Raw genomic sequence first — 14,875 nt, 5'->3', positions numbered from 1 at the left:
TATATTAAAATGCTTATAAATAAGAGCAAGACACACAGCACAAGATTTGTGAATGGTATTTCTTCATGTAGGAAATGGGAAAAATGATTAATTAAATGAAAAGATACTCAATTTCCTTAGCAGAGAAATTTAAATTTAAAAAAATACAATGCAATTCCACTTTGTACTCACAGATTTCAGGGGGAAAATGTCTGAGAATAACAAGTGTTGGTAATTGTTTTTATGCATATACAGAGAAACTAGAGAGAAAAATAAGATGATGGTAATCACACAGTTCATTCAGATAGTGACAATCTCTGAGGAAGAGGTGGGTAAGCATGGTCAGGATGGACACAGTTTATTTCATTTTGAATATTGTATTAATTGAAATAGGGATGGATAAGGCTAACATACTGCAAGAGAGAATACAAGATACAGTGGCCTAAATATTCCTATCTCTCTCTACATATTTTGGAGGTAGGCAGTGCAGGTTGGTATGGCAACCCTGATCCATGCAGTGATCCAAAGACCCCGGTCCTTCCATGGTGCTCCTAAATTGCTACCTGGGATATTGCCCTCATCTGCTTGATTGAAGGACATTACTATCATGTGTGTTTCAGAATAAGAGAATAAGAAAGCAGGACAAACTTCAAAGAAATAAATTTACTCTAAACTGGAAAAAAACTCAAGAGATACCTTTATCTCTTCTTCTCCTATCCTGTGGGCCTGATAATAGATTAAAATTTGCTAAAAGGGAGGCTAGACCCTATAGCTCTACATGAAAAGAAGGAAGAAATACATTAAAGACATCTAGCAGTTTGCCACAGAAATATTCTTTTTAAAGTACATGATTAAAAAATTATTTCACTAACAGAAAATTAAGACTTTTTGTTAAGAGAAAAAAATTTCATTTTCAACACAACTTGATTCCACATATATCAAAGCTGATAAATTTTTAGTGCAAGATGTAGAAAGCTGAATTTGTTTGACCCTGGTGTACTACTTATATTAAAACTAAATGAGGAAAATCATCTGTCCTGAAAAAGGAAAATGAGTCTTTTGTTTTGTTACTGGGTTTTTTGTTGTTTTGTTTGTTTGTTTGTTTGTTTGTTTGGTACTGAGGATTGAACTCAGGGATATATTACCACTGAATTACATCCCTAACCTCATTTATTTAGAGACAAGACCTTGTTAAATTGCTAATAGTCTCACTAAGTTGCTGAGGCTGGCCTTGAACTTCCAAACTTCCTTAGCCTTCCACGTAATTGGGCTTACATGTGTGTACCACCATACCACACAGTGAAGCTTTTTTTTTTTTTTTTTTTTTTAAAAAAAAGCAACTATCCATACATTCATTTTATGAAATCTATAGGATTGGTTTTCAATCCTTAAATAATATGAATATATGGGTTCCCCTTTTTAAACTGAAAATCCCTGACACTTTTCCCTCTGTGGTCTTTGTGTCATATATGGTTTTAACATATATAAAACTTCAAATGAAGCAAACCCTTTTTAAAATTATTATTAATTAAAGAACATATACAGAGTCAGAAGCCTTGAAAACATGAAGGAATTCTTAAGTTTCTTAAAAACAGAAAGTTGACAAAGAAGTGTGAGGTGATAAAAATGTCTTACTTTAGAAGAGAAAAATTGGAGTCTTGAGTGGTTCTGAAATTTAATGGTTTAGGCAGAACAGTTCAGAAGCATAACATTTTTTGAATTCTAAGGTTTGAATAATAGGCTGGTTGTAATGAATTCAAGACTCAGGATCCACAATGTTAATCAGTCTGTTGTCATTTTATGCTATTGTTCTGAATTTTGATCTTTATATTACTATTTCATCATTAATATTGTTTCAATTAATGACATTAGAATAAACTCATTATTGTTAAAACGAACAATACTTCAGCATTATAGTAATACAAAAACAATTTAAAGGGGCTGAAATATAGCTCAGTTTGGAGAGTGCTTGCTTTTCATGTGCAAGGCTCTGTGTTCAATCCCTAGCACCACAAAAGCTACTTAAGAAACAAAAATAAATGCAAATATATAGTTATTAACTATTGCAGGAACATTATAAAGGAACAACTTTATATTTAACAAATTATCATTTAAAAAAGAATACTAGACACAAAAGTTAGTAAATGAATTAAAAGAGCATTAATTGTTTGGTATTGTGCTAATAAATATGAAAATGAACCTAAAATGGAAGGTTTTATTCATTACTTAAGAAGACCACAGAAAAAGTTGGAAGAAATACAAATATATATTAAGGATATTACTTCCCCAAAATCTCGTTTATTTTATTGCTGACAAATAAATGGATAAAACAAAAAATAAATGCTGGGGAAAAATAGTAACATATCTGGCTTATGTGAAAAAAATTACAGAAATTTAGTGACAAACAATTTGAACATCTGTGGTCTTTACTACAATTTTATAGTACTATTAGAAATGTTCTTGTAATAGTGCAAGAAATCTAGATATATGAAGGCAATTAGCTCATCTTTTTATTGTTATTTTAAGTCCATAAGTACTGCATTTTGGACTCAGGAAACTTTAATTTTTTTTATTTAGTCAAATTTGTTGATCCTTTATATACCTATTTGCATCATTTTTGTTCTTCAGAAGTTTCTGTAGGTAAATAATTATTCCTAGATTTTTCTTTAGTGCTTAATTTTAAGTGCTTAGTTCCCCTTTTATGAGAAATGTTTTATTGCATGGAATAAGTTGCAAAAATTTCTTGACTTTTATTTTCCAAATGGCTAATTTCCCCAACATCTTTTATTGAAAAATGTTATTTCATGTTTTGTTTTCTTACAATATTTTTTCCATTCATTAACGGTGATGTGTGAGATCTGATTCAGGGTCATTAACTTTGTTTCACTGGTATTATTTCTTAAATTATGCACATAAATTTAATGATTTTAAAATTGAAAATTTTATGATGCTCAAGAAAAAGTTCATAAAAATGTGTAGACAAATGACAATAAAAAAGTAAATAAAAGATGGGCTATTAGTCTGTGAGTATAGGTTTGTCATAATCAAATCTGAAAAAAACAATTATAATACCAATTTTTAAAAAAGTTTAAGAATATAAACACATCTTCTTGTGTTTATAGAAAACGTACCTGGGGAAAAAGCCACTTATCTACTTATGGATGTTTATTTTCTCCATGTGTTTTTAAATATGTTTATCATTTTCTGTTTTAAAACTTTTGAATGTTTTTGATATCTTTAAACCTTGCTAGGTTGGAAAGTTGATAAACTTTAGTGCTACCTTATTCTAACTTGATCATTATTAACCATATTCTCTGATATTAGAGTTAGAAATTCCAATTTACAATTTTATGTCACAACAAAACATAGCAGCAGTTCAACATTAATAATTCTGCCAAAGAGCAAAGATATTGAGAAGGAAAGTGGGTCCTGAAACTATGGAGACATACCGAGATGATAATACTATGACCTGAATTTATGACTTTGAAATATTAAAACGTATGGCTTTCAAATACTAAGTGATGTATGGGTAGATTAAATTTTAAGAGCTCCCACCTCACTATCCACACTTTTGTGTAATCTCCCTTTGAGTCAAGGCAGAATCTGAGATCTAACAGCATATGAAAAAGATGGTCACGGTATCACTTATGATTATATTCTGTTATACTATAAGGGGGGGGGGTTTAAAAATATTACTAAAAATATAACTAAAGCCCATGATAAGTAGATTTGAAGATAATTAAAAGAGAGATTCTCCTTATATCCTTTAAACAGTGAGCTCCATTTGTGAGATTACCTATGAAGGAGAGAACATGCCAAAGACCTGATTGTGGGCTCCAAAAGCTGAGATCAGTTCCTGAATGACAGCAAGCAAGAAAACTGAGACCACAGCTGGGTGCAGTGGTACACACCTGTAATCCCTGTGGCTCAAGAGGTTAGGGCAGGAGGATTGCAAGTTCAAAGCCAGCCTCAGCAAAAGCAAGGTGCTAAACAACTCAGTGAGACCCTGTCTCTGAATAAAATATAAAATAGGGCTGGGAATGTGGCTCCATAGTAGAGTGCCCCTGAGTTCAATCCCCTGCATGATAGAAAGAAAGAAAGAAAGAAAGAAAGAAAGAAAGAAAGAAAGAAAGAAAGAAAGAAAGAAAGAGAAAGAAAGAAAAAAAGGAAGGAACGAAGGAAGGAAACAAAACTGAGACCTCAATCATATAGCTGCAAGAAAATAAATTCTTCTAATAACCTGAATCAGATTCTCCCTCAAAAAAGCCTCCCTATAGGAAAAAAGGTTGGCCGGGGACTTGATTGCCACCCTATGAAACCCTAAGCAGAAATACCAGCTAAGCATTGCCTAGAATTCTGATTTACAGAATCTTGGAGATAAGAAATGAATGTTATTTAAAGGGGCTATATATTTGTAATCTCTTATACAGTTATAATAGATAATGGATACATGTATGTCAGAGTATTTTTCTCCCAGAGAGTGGGAAGTAGAATCAATGTATTGGGAAAATTGTCATTGATCAAAACATTTATTTGCTTATCTCCTAATAAACTCTGACATATAATTGCCAACATTAAAATCATAATATACTGACCACCAAATAATAGATTCAGGCATTTTAAGATAATGTATGTATTACTAAATCATGTTATTTTGATGTAATGTCATAGAAATGGAATTTCACGTCAATATCAATGTCATAATAAGATGTTTACGTTTTATCTGTTTTACAAACCAGCATAAGAATTTTTCACTGGACATATACTTCAGAACAGGAAAGCAACATTTTGAACTCAACAGAAGCTGAAATATATACTATTTTTAGCTTAACTAGAGGTTAGTCCATTTCTTATACACTATCTTTACTAATTTTTTAACACTAAAATCAAGCTTAAAGTTCTACTAGTGTCTTTCAGATGTAGGTCAATTTGGAAAATCCACTTAGAGCCAGGTCCTTTTCCAGTGATGGCTGAAAAAATCATTAGAACTTATTTCAAGCACTTTTCTCAATCAGCATCATGAATTCAGAAATAAAATATCATTATTAATAATCAAATACCAAAATAAAATGGCAAAGCTGTTTTAGATCATGACTTTTCATTTATATAGAACAAATTATCTTTCATATTTTTCTCTCATACACTTTTGCAAAGAGACATTCATATTATGTTTGTCAGTGGACTCATCCAACTGTGAAGATAAATATCTGCCATCCTATCTACTCAATGGTTCCCTTCTGCTGTTATACTATGTGTATTTTACAGTGCCCAACTCTTTTATTTGATGTCTGAGTCCATTTTCTGCTGGTATAATGGAAAACCAGACTGGACAATTTATAAAGAAAAGGTATTTATTTAGCTCACTGTTCTGGAGGCTAGGAAGTTCAAGATCAAGGGTTCATCACATCTGGTGAAGACCTTCTTATTGAATCACAAAACAGCATCATGTGGCAAGAGAGCATAAGCAAGACAGAAGTTGGGTGCTGAATTTAGTCCTTTCATCAGGAGCCACTCATATAATAAAAAAAATCCACAAGAGCAATTATGGCACTAATCCATTTGTAATAGCAAATTCATGAAGACCGAATCACCTATTAAAGGTCCCACCTTATAATATTATGAAAATGGTAATTTAATTTCAACCCAAGTTGAAAGAGGACATTCAACCATATTACTCGATAAAGGGAATTTGCCAATAACAAATACTCCTCACTCTGAGCATACTTGTCATTCATTTTGCACAGTTTTACAAGCTTCGTAGAAATAATGATTCTGTCTTTGCTACAAGATGTGTAATTTTCAGCAGTAGTTCTACAGTGTTGGTGTCTTTTGTCTCTTTTTGGATGATATTAATTCAATATAGAAAAAATTTTTTTTTAAATTATTTTGTCTCAGTTTACCAGAAAGAGAACTTTGAAGATGAAGATTAAACAAAGTAAAGAGAGTTTTTCCCAAAATATACTAAACACTGGAATTAACTACTCATTTAGTAACATACAATATTTTATATTTTCTATGAGCATTTTTCCTCTTCCAGCTACTTGTTCAAAATAGTTAGTGTTATGTTCACTACAAATGCATTACAAACATTCATAATCTACAGTTTTTCTAAAGTCTGTTCTCATTGAACTTTATACTGTTATTCTAAATTTTGGTATTGCTATTAGTATTGCTATCACTAGTGTTATGTATCAATTAATGATGTCACAGTCAATCCATTAGTTTTAATTGTTGCTATACTTCAGCATTATAGCAACTCAAAAATATTTTAAAAACATGAATAGTAGTTTGCAAGTACCATAAAAATATGTTAACTGAGTATATTTATATCTTCCTAATTATGCATTAAAGCAGAAAATCTCACTGTTACAGCATAGTAATAATTCAGAAGACAAATTAAGATGATGCTCTTTCTGAGATCAGCTACTTCTAAAAGTTTTTATTAATACTTACAACAATATTATGAAGAAAGTGTAATTATAAGCCCCAATTTATACTAAAAAGAAGGAAGGCAGAGATTGAATAATTTTTCTAATATCTCAGAAGTGTTAAGTGTAAAGTCAGATCATATGAACTGTGTGACTGTGGAGTTGAATCCTCAATAAATAGGCACTCTTAGATTTTATTCAACTATTTACTTTTCATTAACTTCAAGCTGGACATGCGAAGGTAGCAATAAAAGTATAGTTTCTGTGGTTTATCTCAATGATTTAGTGACAATAATCTGTTGTAAACAATCCTTGTTATTTTGAGACAGAGTTAGGATTTTCTGTGTACCAGCCCCGCAAAGGGTGGTAGGATAAAGTTATCACCAGCCTCTCCTAAGTGTTTGTGGTGGAAATACTCCAGTTGAGAATGGTTTCTCTATCAATATATGTGAATGTAAAATGAATAATTTGAAGTGATTTTAACATTTTTGCTTATGAGAAGTGATTGGTTAACCAGGAGCTCTTTTGCCTATTTTCTTCATGACAAGAGAGTGAGGGAGGATGATGTTTCAGAAATAGAAATTAACACAATCAAATCTTCAAATAAGCTGATGATAGAGCTCTGATGTAATTTTCTAACAGGAGAATCCTTTCTGTGGATACAATGAGGCACACCTGCTTGACCAGATTTGTTGCTGATGAACAAACCATGAGCTATGGAATGGTGGAGCATGAATCTGCATGGATCCTGAAAAATGTTCCATAAATAAATAATTATGTGACTTAGTGAAAAATGGGGATATTTCATGCCCAAAAAGGTTCTGTCTGTGTTAAGTAATGTAGCCTCCAACATCATTAAAATCTCACAGGTCAATTCAGGTCAGAGTGTATTGATAATGGCTAAACAAAACCCACAGAGAGACACTGGAGATCCCAGACCTCTTTCTGCATTTCTTGAACCTCATGATGTTTATCCTTAAACCTAATGGGAAAACTTGATACTCACTCACATCTCTTCACCTCATGAGTCTGATTTGACAATAGGATATATAACATCTCAGATCATGGAGTGCAATATCAAAGTCATTATACATAGTTTGGAAGTCAATTAACTTTGCTAGTAGAATTTTTAAGTTTAAAGAGTAAATTGATTTTTTCTGTTAATAATAGAGGATCTTGCTGCAACTAGATTTATTTCCTCAAGTTTATTATTTTATTAACCAGATTTAAGTTGCCATTGAAACTTTGCTTTTGATGAGACAAACAATAGTGCATTCACACTCCCACAAAACCTTCAGGCTAACTAGTATAAAAGCAACTGTACTCTATCATAACTTATCGTATGATAAACTCATTTTTTCTACCTTAAATTTCAAAACTATTTTTTAGCTTCTAAGTAATATATTACCATTAGTTCTTGTTTTTTCTATCTGTTTATTGGCCAACAAAAATTTCTCTACCTGATGGAAATGAGTTTATAACAAAATAGAAATGCAAGAGTGAGGATACAATTATCACGTAATGTTCAAAAAAAGAGCACTTTTAAAAGTCATTCATGCTCCTTTGTTTTAGTCAGCTTTTTCACTGTTGCAACCAAAAGATCTGATTAGAACAATTTTAGAGGAGGAAAGGTTTATTTAGGGGCTCACAGTTTCAGAGGTCTCAGTCCATAAGTGTCTGCCTCCATTACTACAGGCTCAAGGTGAGGCAGGACATCATGGTGGAAGGGTGTGGCAGAGAGAAGCAGCTCCCATGGATCAGAAAGAGAGAGAGAGGTCTCCACTTTCCAGATACAAATATATACCCCCAAAGCCACAACCCAATTACAACTTCCAGCCACACCCTACCACTTAACTGACTACCACTCAGTTAATCCATCAGGAGATTAACTCGATGATTGGGTTAAGACTCTCACAACCCAATCATTTATCCTTTAAACCTTCTTGCATTGTCTTACATGTGAGCTTTTGGTGGATACCTTACTTCCAAACCATAAGATTCTTTGAACAATATATGATAAAATTTTGAATAATTTTATAATAATTTTGTACCAGATTTTATAGTGCTCAAAAAACATAAAGTCAACTTTTAGGAAATGAAAATGGCTTATATATAATATTAATTTCTTTCAAAATTAAGCTTAGAAAATGATCCCAAGGAAAATAATGATTTATTTATAGTTGTATTGCAGTCAGTATAACAAATTTAAAGTGGTAAGTATATACCGTAATCTCTGCAAGATTAGTTTCTGATGCAATACTTACTACCTTTCCTTTTTAGAAGAATAAATAATGAAATGAAGTAAAAATCAGTATGATTGCTACAGCTGGGGAAATGGCTTTGGGAAGAATGCAATCACTGACCAAAACCTCAATCAATTACTCACTAAATGACATATATTTGTTTCTCAATTCTGGTTGCCTCATAGGCAAAAAATACACACTTTATTCAAAGTTTGCCTTACCACACTAGAAAATGCACTCGCTGCTCCAACATATCACTGCTTATGCCATCACTCTCTCATTTTTCCAAGGGATTAACAACTATTTATATTTATTTATTTATTTACTTGCATGATTATTTATCTATCCCCCATGGAAAATTCACAAAGACAAGGATATTTTCCAACTTGTTCCCAGATTGTATTCTAAGTGTATAGAGTACTCTCTAACACATAACAGAGACTCAATGTTTTCATATTAAATAAATAAGTGAAAAAGATAATTCCTTACTCTTTGAACTGGGGCCAGATGCATTTTTAATGCTTATAAGCTTTGCAAATACATATCACAGGGCATTTATTCATAAATATGGTATACATCTTGTATTATCGTAACTATAAGTGTAATTTTAGCCAGTATCAGTTTCGCTACATATTTCATAAGTTGGTGACAACTTGATTACCATGCCCTTTTATATGGAAAACTAAGAAAAAGTAAAAATCATCATTTGTTACAGCAAAGAATAATCCTAGTTCTGAATTGACTGTTTTCTCCTGTATTTTAATTATTACTAAAAATAAGCTAAGTACTTAATTTTAAGGAATATCAAACAAGAGAAAGTCGGGAATTAAAATCTTGCTAGCATCTTCCACATAAGCTGTTAATGTAAATGCAAAACTCATGGATTACTTCTCATAGTTAAACATCATAAGAGTATTTTAGAAGAAGTATTAACACTCTCTAATAATAATAACAGAGCCGGAGTAAAAGTTATTCAGTTATCATACAAGTTCTTTCTGACACACAGTATAAAATTGGCATTTTTCTCCAGTATATGTAGTTAATGCAAATGAGATCATAACCTCAACAACCTTTGGGAATGAACAGAAGGCCCAAGACTCAACAAAAGTGAGCCTCCTGCAATAGGAAAGGTTTCAATTTTGCCATTTTCTAAACACAGAAAAATGTAGCCCTGCAATTCAGAATATTGAATGTCTTATGGAAAGCGAAAGGTCATTTGTAACTGTCCAAAGGATTGATGGAGTTGAGATACCTCCTTGATCTTCACCCTGCACTCATAAAGAATAGTTTCAGATGACAAAGCATCATGCAAGTTTTGAGAAAAAAAATGTCTTTTCTTCTTTTATATTGCATACCAAGATTGTTACCTGATATTTTCTTTCATAATTGTATGTCAAGATTTAATTACCTTGTGTCTTCCCTCATTAAAAGTTAACTGTCATCAAATGCTGCTGAGCAATGTGATTTGAACTAATTCAAGCAGTTCTCCCTGCCTTTGCCATTGTTTTCCATCTCAGTTTCTCCAGTAATTGCTTTGGAAGCCTCACAAACCATGTCAAGGTCATCCTTTACAAATACTAACCACTACATCCTCAACACATACATGCCCCAATTAGTTATTGTCTATTAAGAATACGTACTATGAAAAGCACTCACTTTCCTATAATTCAGTGAGTTTTTAATCCCCACAACTTTTTAAAAAATCTAGTAAAAAATCTTAGTGTAGCTATGAAAAATACAATAGAAATGAGACACAACACTCACAACTATTGAATTAGTGTGTATATAGGTGTGTTTATGTGTGTGCGCTTATCACATTTGTCAACTGTAAAATATCTATGACTTAAGTGGTTTATGATCTCTAAACTTTGAACTTGCATGATAGAAAATATGTTATTTTGCAATACTTTCTATGCAAAATAATGCTACTGACACACTCTGTGGAGGGCATATGCTTCTATTTTACTCATAATAATGATGGATTTGAACTGATCCTACTGCCTCTATTGTCATTTAAGCTCCCTTTATATTTCAGCTTGTACAGGGCAGCAGCCACTTAACTTCTCGTGGTTTCCAGTGTTAGCCAATTCAAATTTGTAATCCTTTATTTCTCATATAATAAAGAGAATAATAAAGGAAAGATGCTTAAAAGTTCCAGAGAAGATGAGAGAATGTAGAAATAATGCAACAGGAACCACAGGAAAATTTTTAAAAATTACATTAAAGAAAATGAATTGCAGTATTTTGAAATACTGAATAGTCATAATAAAACAAATACATTTATTGATCTTCAGCTTTTTGAATGAATGTATAAACCTGGGTAATTTTAGTAACAAATAAATACTGAAGATGTAAAGGTACATGCAAATAAGATTGAATTTATTTTTTTTAAGCAATGAAGGAAAGAAAAGTAGATATTGCTATTGTATACTTCAAAGTTGAGAATCAAATGGTAATGTCAACTGTTGAAGAAATACAAAAATGATTATACCGTGCATATTATTTAAATACAATGTTTTCCAATTAAGACATGAAAATACAGCCAACTCTACCAGAAAGAAATGAGAGAAGAAATAGGAGGGAGTTGGTAAAATAAGCTAAGTACTTAATTTTTCAAGATTTCAATTAAAACATAGTTATTAAATTTAAAAAATAGCACTATAAAGCTTAATGTAGGAGAATTAAAATATTAATCATTAGCAAGTGACTGCCTTTATAAAATGACAAATATTTGTTGAGAGAACTAATGGTTACCTGTTTGTTTATTTTCCCACATGCAAAGAAATATCAGTTTTTATTTGTTTTAATTGTGAGCCCTGCTGTACTATTAATTACTTGAAAAACATTTAAAAGTGAATGCAGCTTTTCACAATGAAAGAGATGAATTATTTTAAAACAGAATACAGGCATAGTGAAAAGCTAAGACATAAGAAAAATTGTTTGAGTGGACAAGGGTCTATTTTAGAGGGTTAAGAAAATAGAAAGAAAGGAATTTGAGCTGAAAGAAATATTAGGCAAAACTAAATTTGGTGAAATGAAGAGGCAATCATACATATTTTTAAGACCCAAACCTAAAATTTAGAGTCTTTAGAAAATTGACTATAATTGTTTTTGACACTGATAACTATCTGGGGGAAAAGTGATAACTCAAAAGTTACAGTGTATAAATCTTAGATGGTGTACAACTCTGATAGCTCAATTTTAATAGAAATGAGCAGATATTTTGTTTTTAAATCTATCTCCATGGTCCATGACTAGGAACTTCACTTTTTATCTTATAACACTGAACATCTTCATAATAATGTTGAACTATTTAGCACTTTCACCAGCTATGATGATTAATCTTCTTCCTCAACTTAATTAGACCATGGAATACCCAGAAAAGTTGTTGAGTATTATTTGGAGATGGGTCTGTGATAGTGTTTCTGACAGAGCTCATCACAGGAATTGAACTGAGGAAAACAAATGGCCCTCCCCATCTGATCCCTTGAGGGCCCAAACTGAATAAAAAGGCCAAGGAAAATTAAATTCACTCTTTTTTTAACTGCTCTAGCTAGGATGTCAGTCTTCTCCTACCCTCTGTGCTCCTGGTTCTTAGGTTTTAGGTTCAAACTGGAGTCTACACCATCAGTTTTCTAGTTCTCAAACCTTAGAACTATGAAAATGTTTTCCTGTGTCTCCACGTAGTAGATGGCAGGTCATGAAACCTCTCTGCTTCCATAACCATGTGGGTCAATTCCTTATAAGAAGATTCATTCTCTATTATTTCTCTGTCTCTTCTATTTCACTGGCCTGTTTCCCTGGAAAATCCTGATTAATAAATCTAATTTTCCAAAATTTGACCATACTGAAAACAAAATGAAGATTTTGGGCATTAATTTTGCTCAGGAACAAAGTGGGGCAACATAACACAAAATAAATTATTTTTATACGTACTAATACAATATAGTACAATATACAAAATACAATATAATATTCTCCACATTAGACATATCTTTTCCTAGGTTCTGTCTTCTAATTCTAGTCTTCTGTATCTTTCACTCCAGCTGTCCTCCATATACTTCAGTTTGCACATGCCTAATTAAAAAAAAAACAAAACCTGAAATCTGACATTTACCCAAATCTGAACCACTTTGATTGCCAGTAAGATGTCACAAGTGGGAAATGCCACACTTGGCCTCATGTAATAGGTTGTAGTCAAAATGCAGGTGCATTATAAAAGGTTGTATAAAATATCTTCAGGTTATGTGTTTAAGACATGTGAAACACAAATGAATTTCATATTTTAACTTGGGTCTCACCTCCATGACATCTCATAATGTTTTTGTGAATATTCCTAAATCCAAAACCATCTAACACATTTAGGCTCTCAAACATTTCAAATAAAACATATTTAGCCTGTACTCAAATATGAGTCTTCTTTTTGCTATCTCTTTTAATTATACAATTTCTTTTTTTGAAATTTAGGCAAAAGCCATAAATGTTTCTTACTACCTAATCCATGGCTTTTTTTCCTCTTTTTAATTTTATTTATTTTAATTTGATATATGTGACAGCAGAATGAAATTCAATTCATATTACACAAATAGAGCACAATTTCTTATGTCTTTGGTTGTACACAAAGTAAAGTCATGCCATTCATGTTTTCATACATGTATTTAAGGTAATGATGTTCATCTCATTCCACCATCTTTCTTACTCCCATGCCTTCCTCTCCTTCCTCTCCCCTTTGCCCTATTTAAGGTTCCTCTGTTCCTCCCATGCTCTGCCCCCCACGCATCACCATTATGATTCAGTGCCGCAGTCCGGCTGCAGCAAAATAACAGGGGGGATGAAGAGCAACTTGTGTAGATTGATACAGCTGTAGTGGGAGCCATTTATTGTAGGACAGGAGGGGTATATATACATTACACACAGCTTATCTTAATTAACATAAACTAGATACAGCAGTCAACCAATAAGGAATCTCCACACTTAATAGCTCACTGGCATTACTTCACAAACCACTCCCTCTGGCAAAATGCCAGGAGCCACCTTGACTTGTTTACAGATCCTTGTATCAGAGAAGACATTTGGAATTTGATTTTTTTATTTTTTTCAATTAGCATTATATTCTCCAACTCCATTCATTTACCTGCAAAGGTCATGATTATATTCTCTTTTAATGCTGAGTAATATTCCATTGTGTATATATACCACATTTTCTTTATCCATTAATCTACTTAAGGGCATCTAGGTTGGTTCCACAATTTAGTTATTGTGAATTGTGCTGCCATAAACACTGATGTGGCTGTGTCCCTGTAGCACACTGTTTTTAAGTCCTTTGGGTATAAAACAGGGGGTGGAATAACTGGGTCAAATGGTGGTTCCATTCCAAATTTTCTGAGGAATTTCCATACTGCTTTCCATATTGACTGCAAGAATTTGCAGTCCCACCAGCAATGTATGAGTGTGCCCTTCTCCTCACATCCTTGCCAACACTTATTGTTGTTTGTATTCTTAATAGCTGCCATTCTGACAGGAGTGAGATGAAATCTTAGATTAGTTTTGATTTGCATTTCTCTAATTGCTAGAGATGTTGAGCATTTTTTCATATATTTGTTGATTGATTATATATCATCTTCTGAGAAGTGTATGTTCATTTCCTTGGCCCATTTATTGATTGACTTATTTGAGTTTTTTTGTTTGTTTGTTTGTTTTTTGGTGTTAAGATTTTTGAGTTCTTTAAATACCTAGAGACTAGTGCGCTATCTCATGTGCATGTTCTAGAAATTTGTTCCCATTCTGTAGGCTCTCTATTCACTTAACTGATTATTTCTTTTGCTGAGAAGAAGCTTTTGAGTTTGAATCCATCCCATTCATTGTTTCTTGATTTTAATTCCTGTGCTAAAAATTATGGAATGCTTCATGAATTTGCATGTCATCCTTGCATAGGGGCCATGCTAATCTTCTCTGTATCATTCCAATTTTAGTATATGTGCTGCCAAAGTGAGCACCTGATCAATGTCTTTTGAAAACATTTAATAATCTTAATCCATACCTATGAATGTATTTTCACATTCCTAAGTGACTTAAGAATACATTTTTTCCTTGAAATCATGTATTCATAAGCAATACCTTTGGATCCTTACAGTTACCCAGTGGAATATGTAGTATTGTGAATGCTAATTTGTTTTTGATAGTTTACTGTTCACAAAAACACTTTGACAAACGGTTATAAGCTGA

General features: G+C 32.3%; 1 non-coding gene across 1 annotated transcript; it reads right to left on the bottom strand.

The window, feature by feature from the left end:
* Window positions 1-14,539: 14,539 nt before the first annotated feature.
* Window positions 14,540-14,646, bottom strand: LOC143389423 (U6 spliceosomal RNA). Its single transcript, XR_013090139.1, has one exon. It is a non-coding gene; the product is annotated as a U6 spliceosomal RNA (small nuclear RNA).
* Between the last annotated feature and the right edge of the window lie 229 nt (window positions 14,647-14,875).

The sequence above is a fragment of the Callospermophilus lateralis genome, unplaced genomic scaffold (assembly GCF_048772815.1).
Source record: "Callospermophilus lateralis isolate mCalLat2 unplaced genomic scaffold, mCalLat2.hap1 Scaffold_73, whole genome shotgun sequence".
NCBI classification, from domain to species: Eukaryota; Metazoa; Chordata; class Mammalia; order Rodentia; family Sciuridae; genus Callospermophilus; species Callospermophilus lateralis.
Note: the sequence above shows the minus strand (reverse complement) of the source record. Positions and strands in the feature narration are given on the sequence as shown.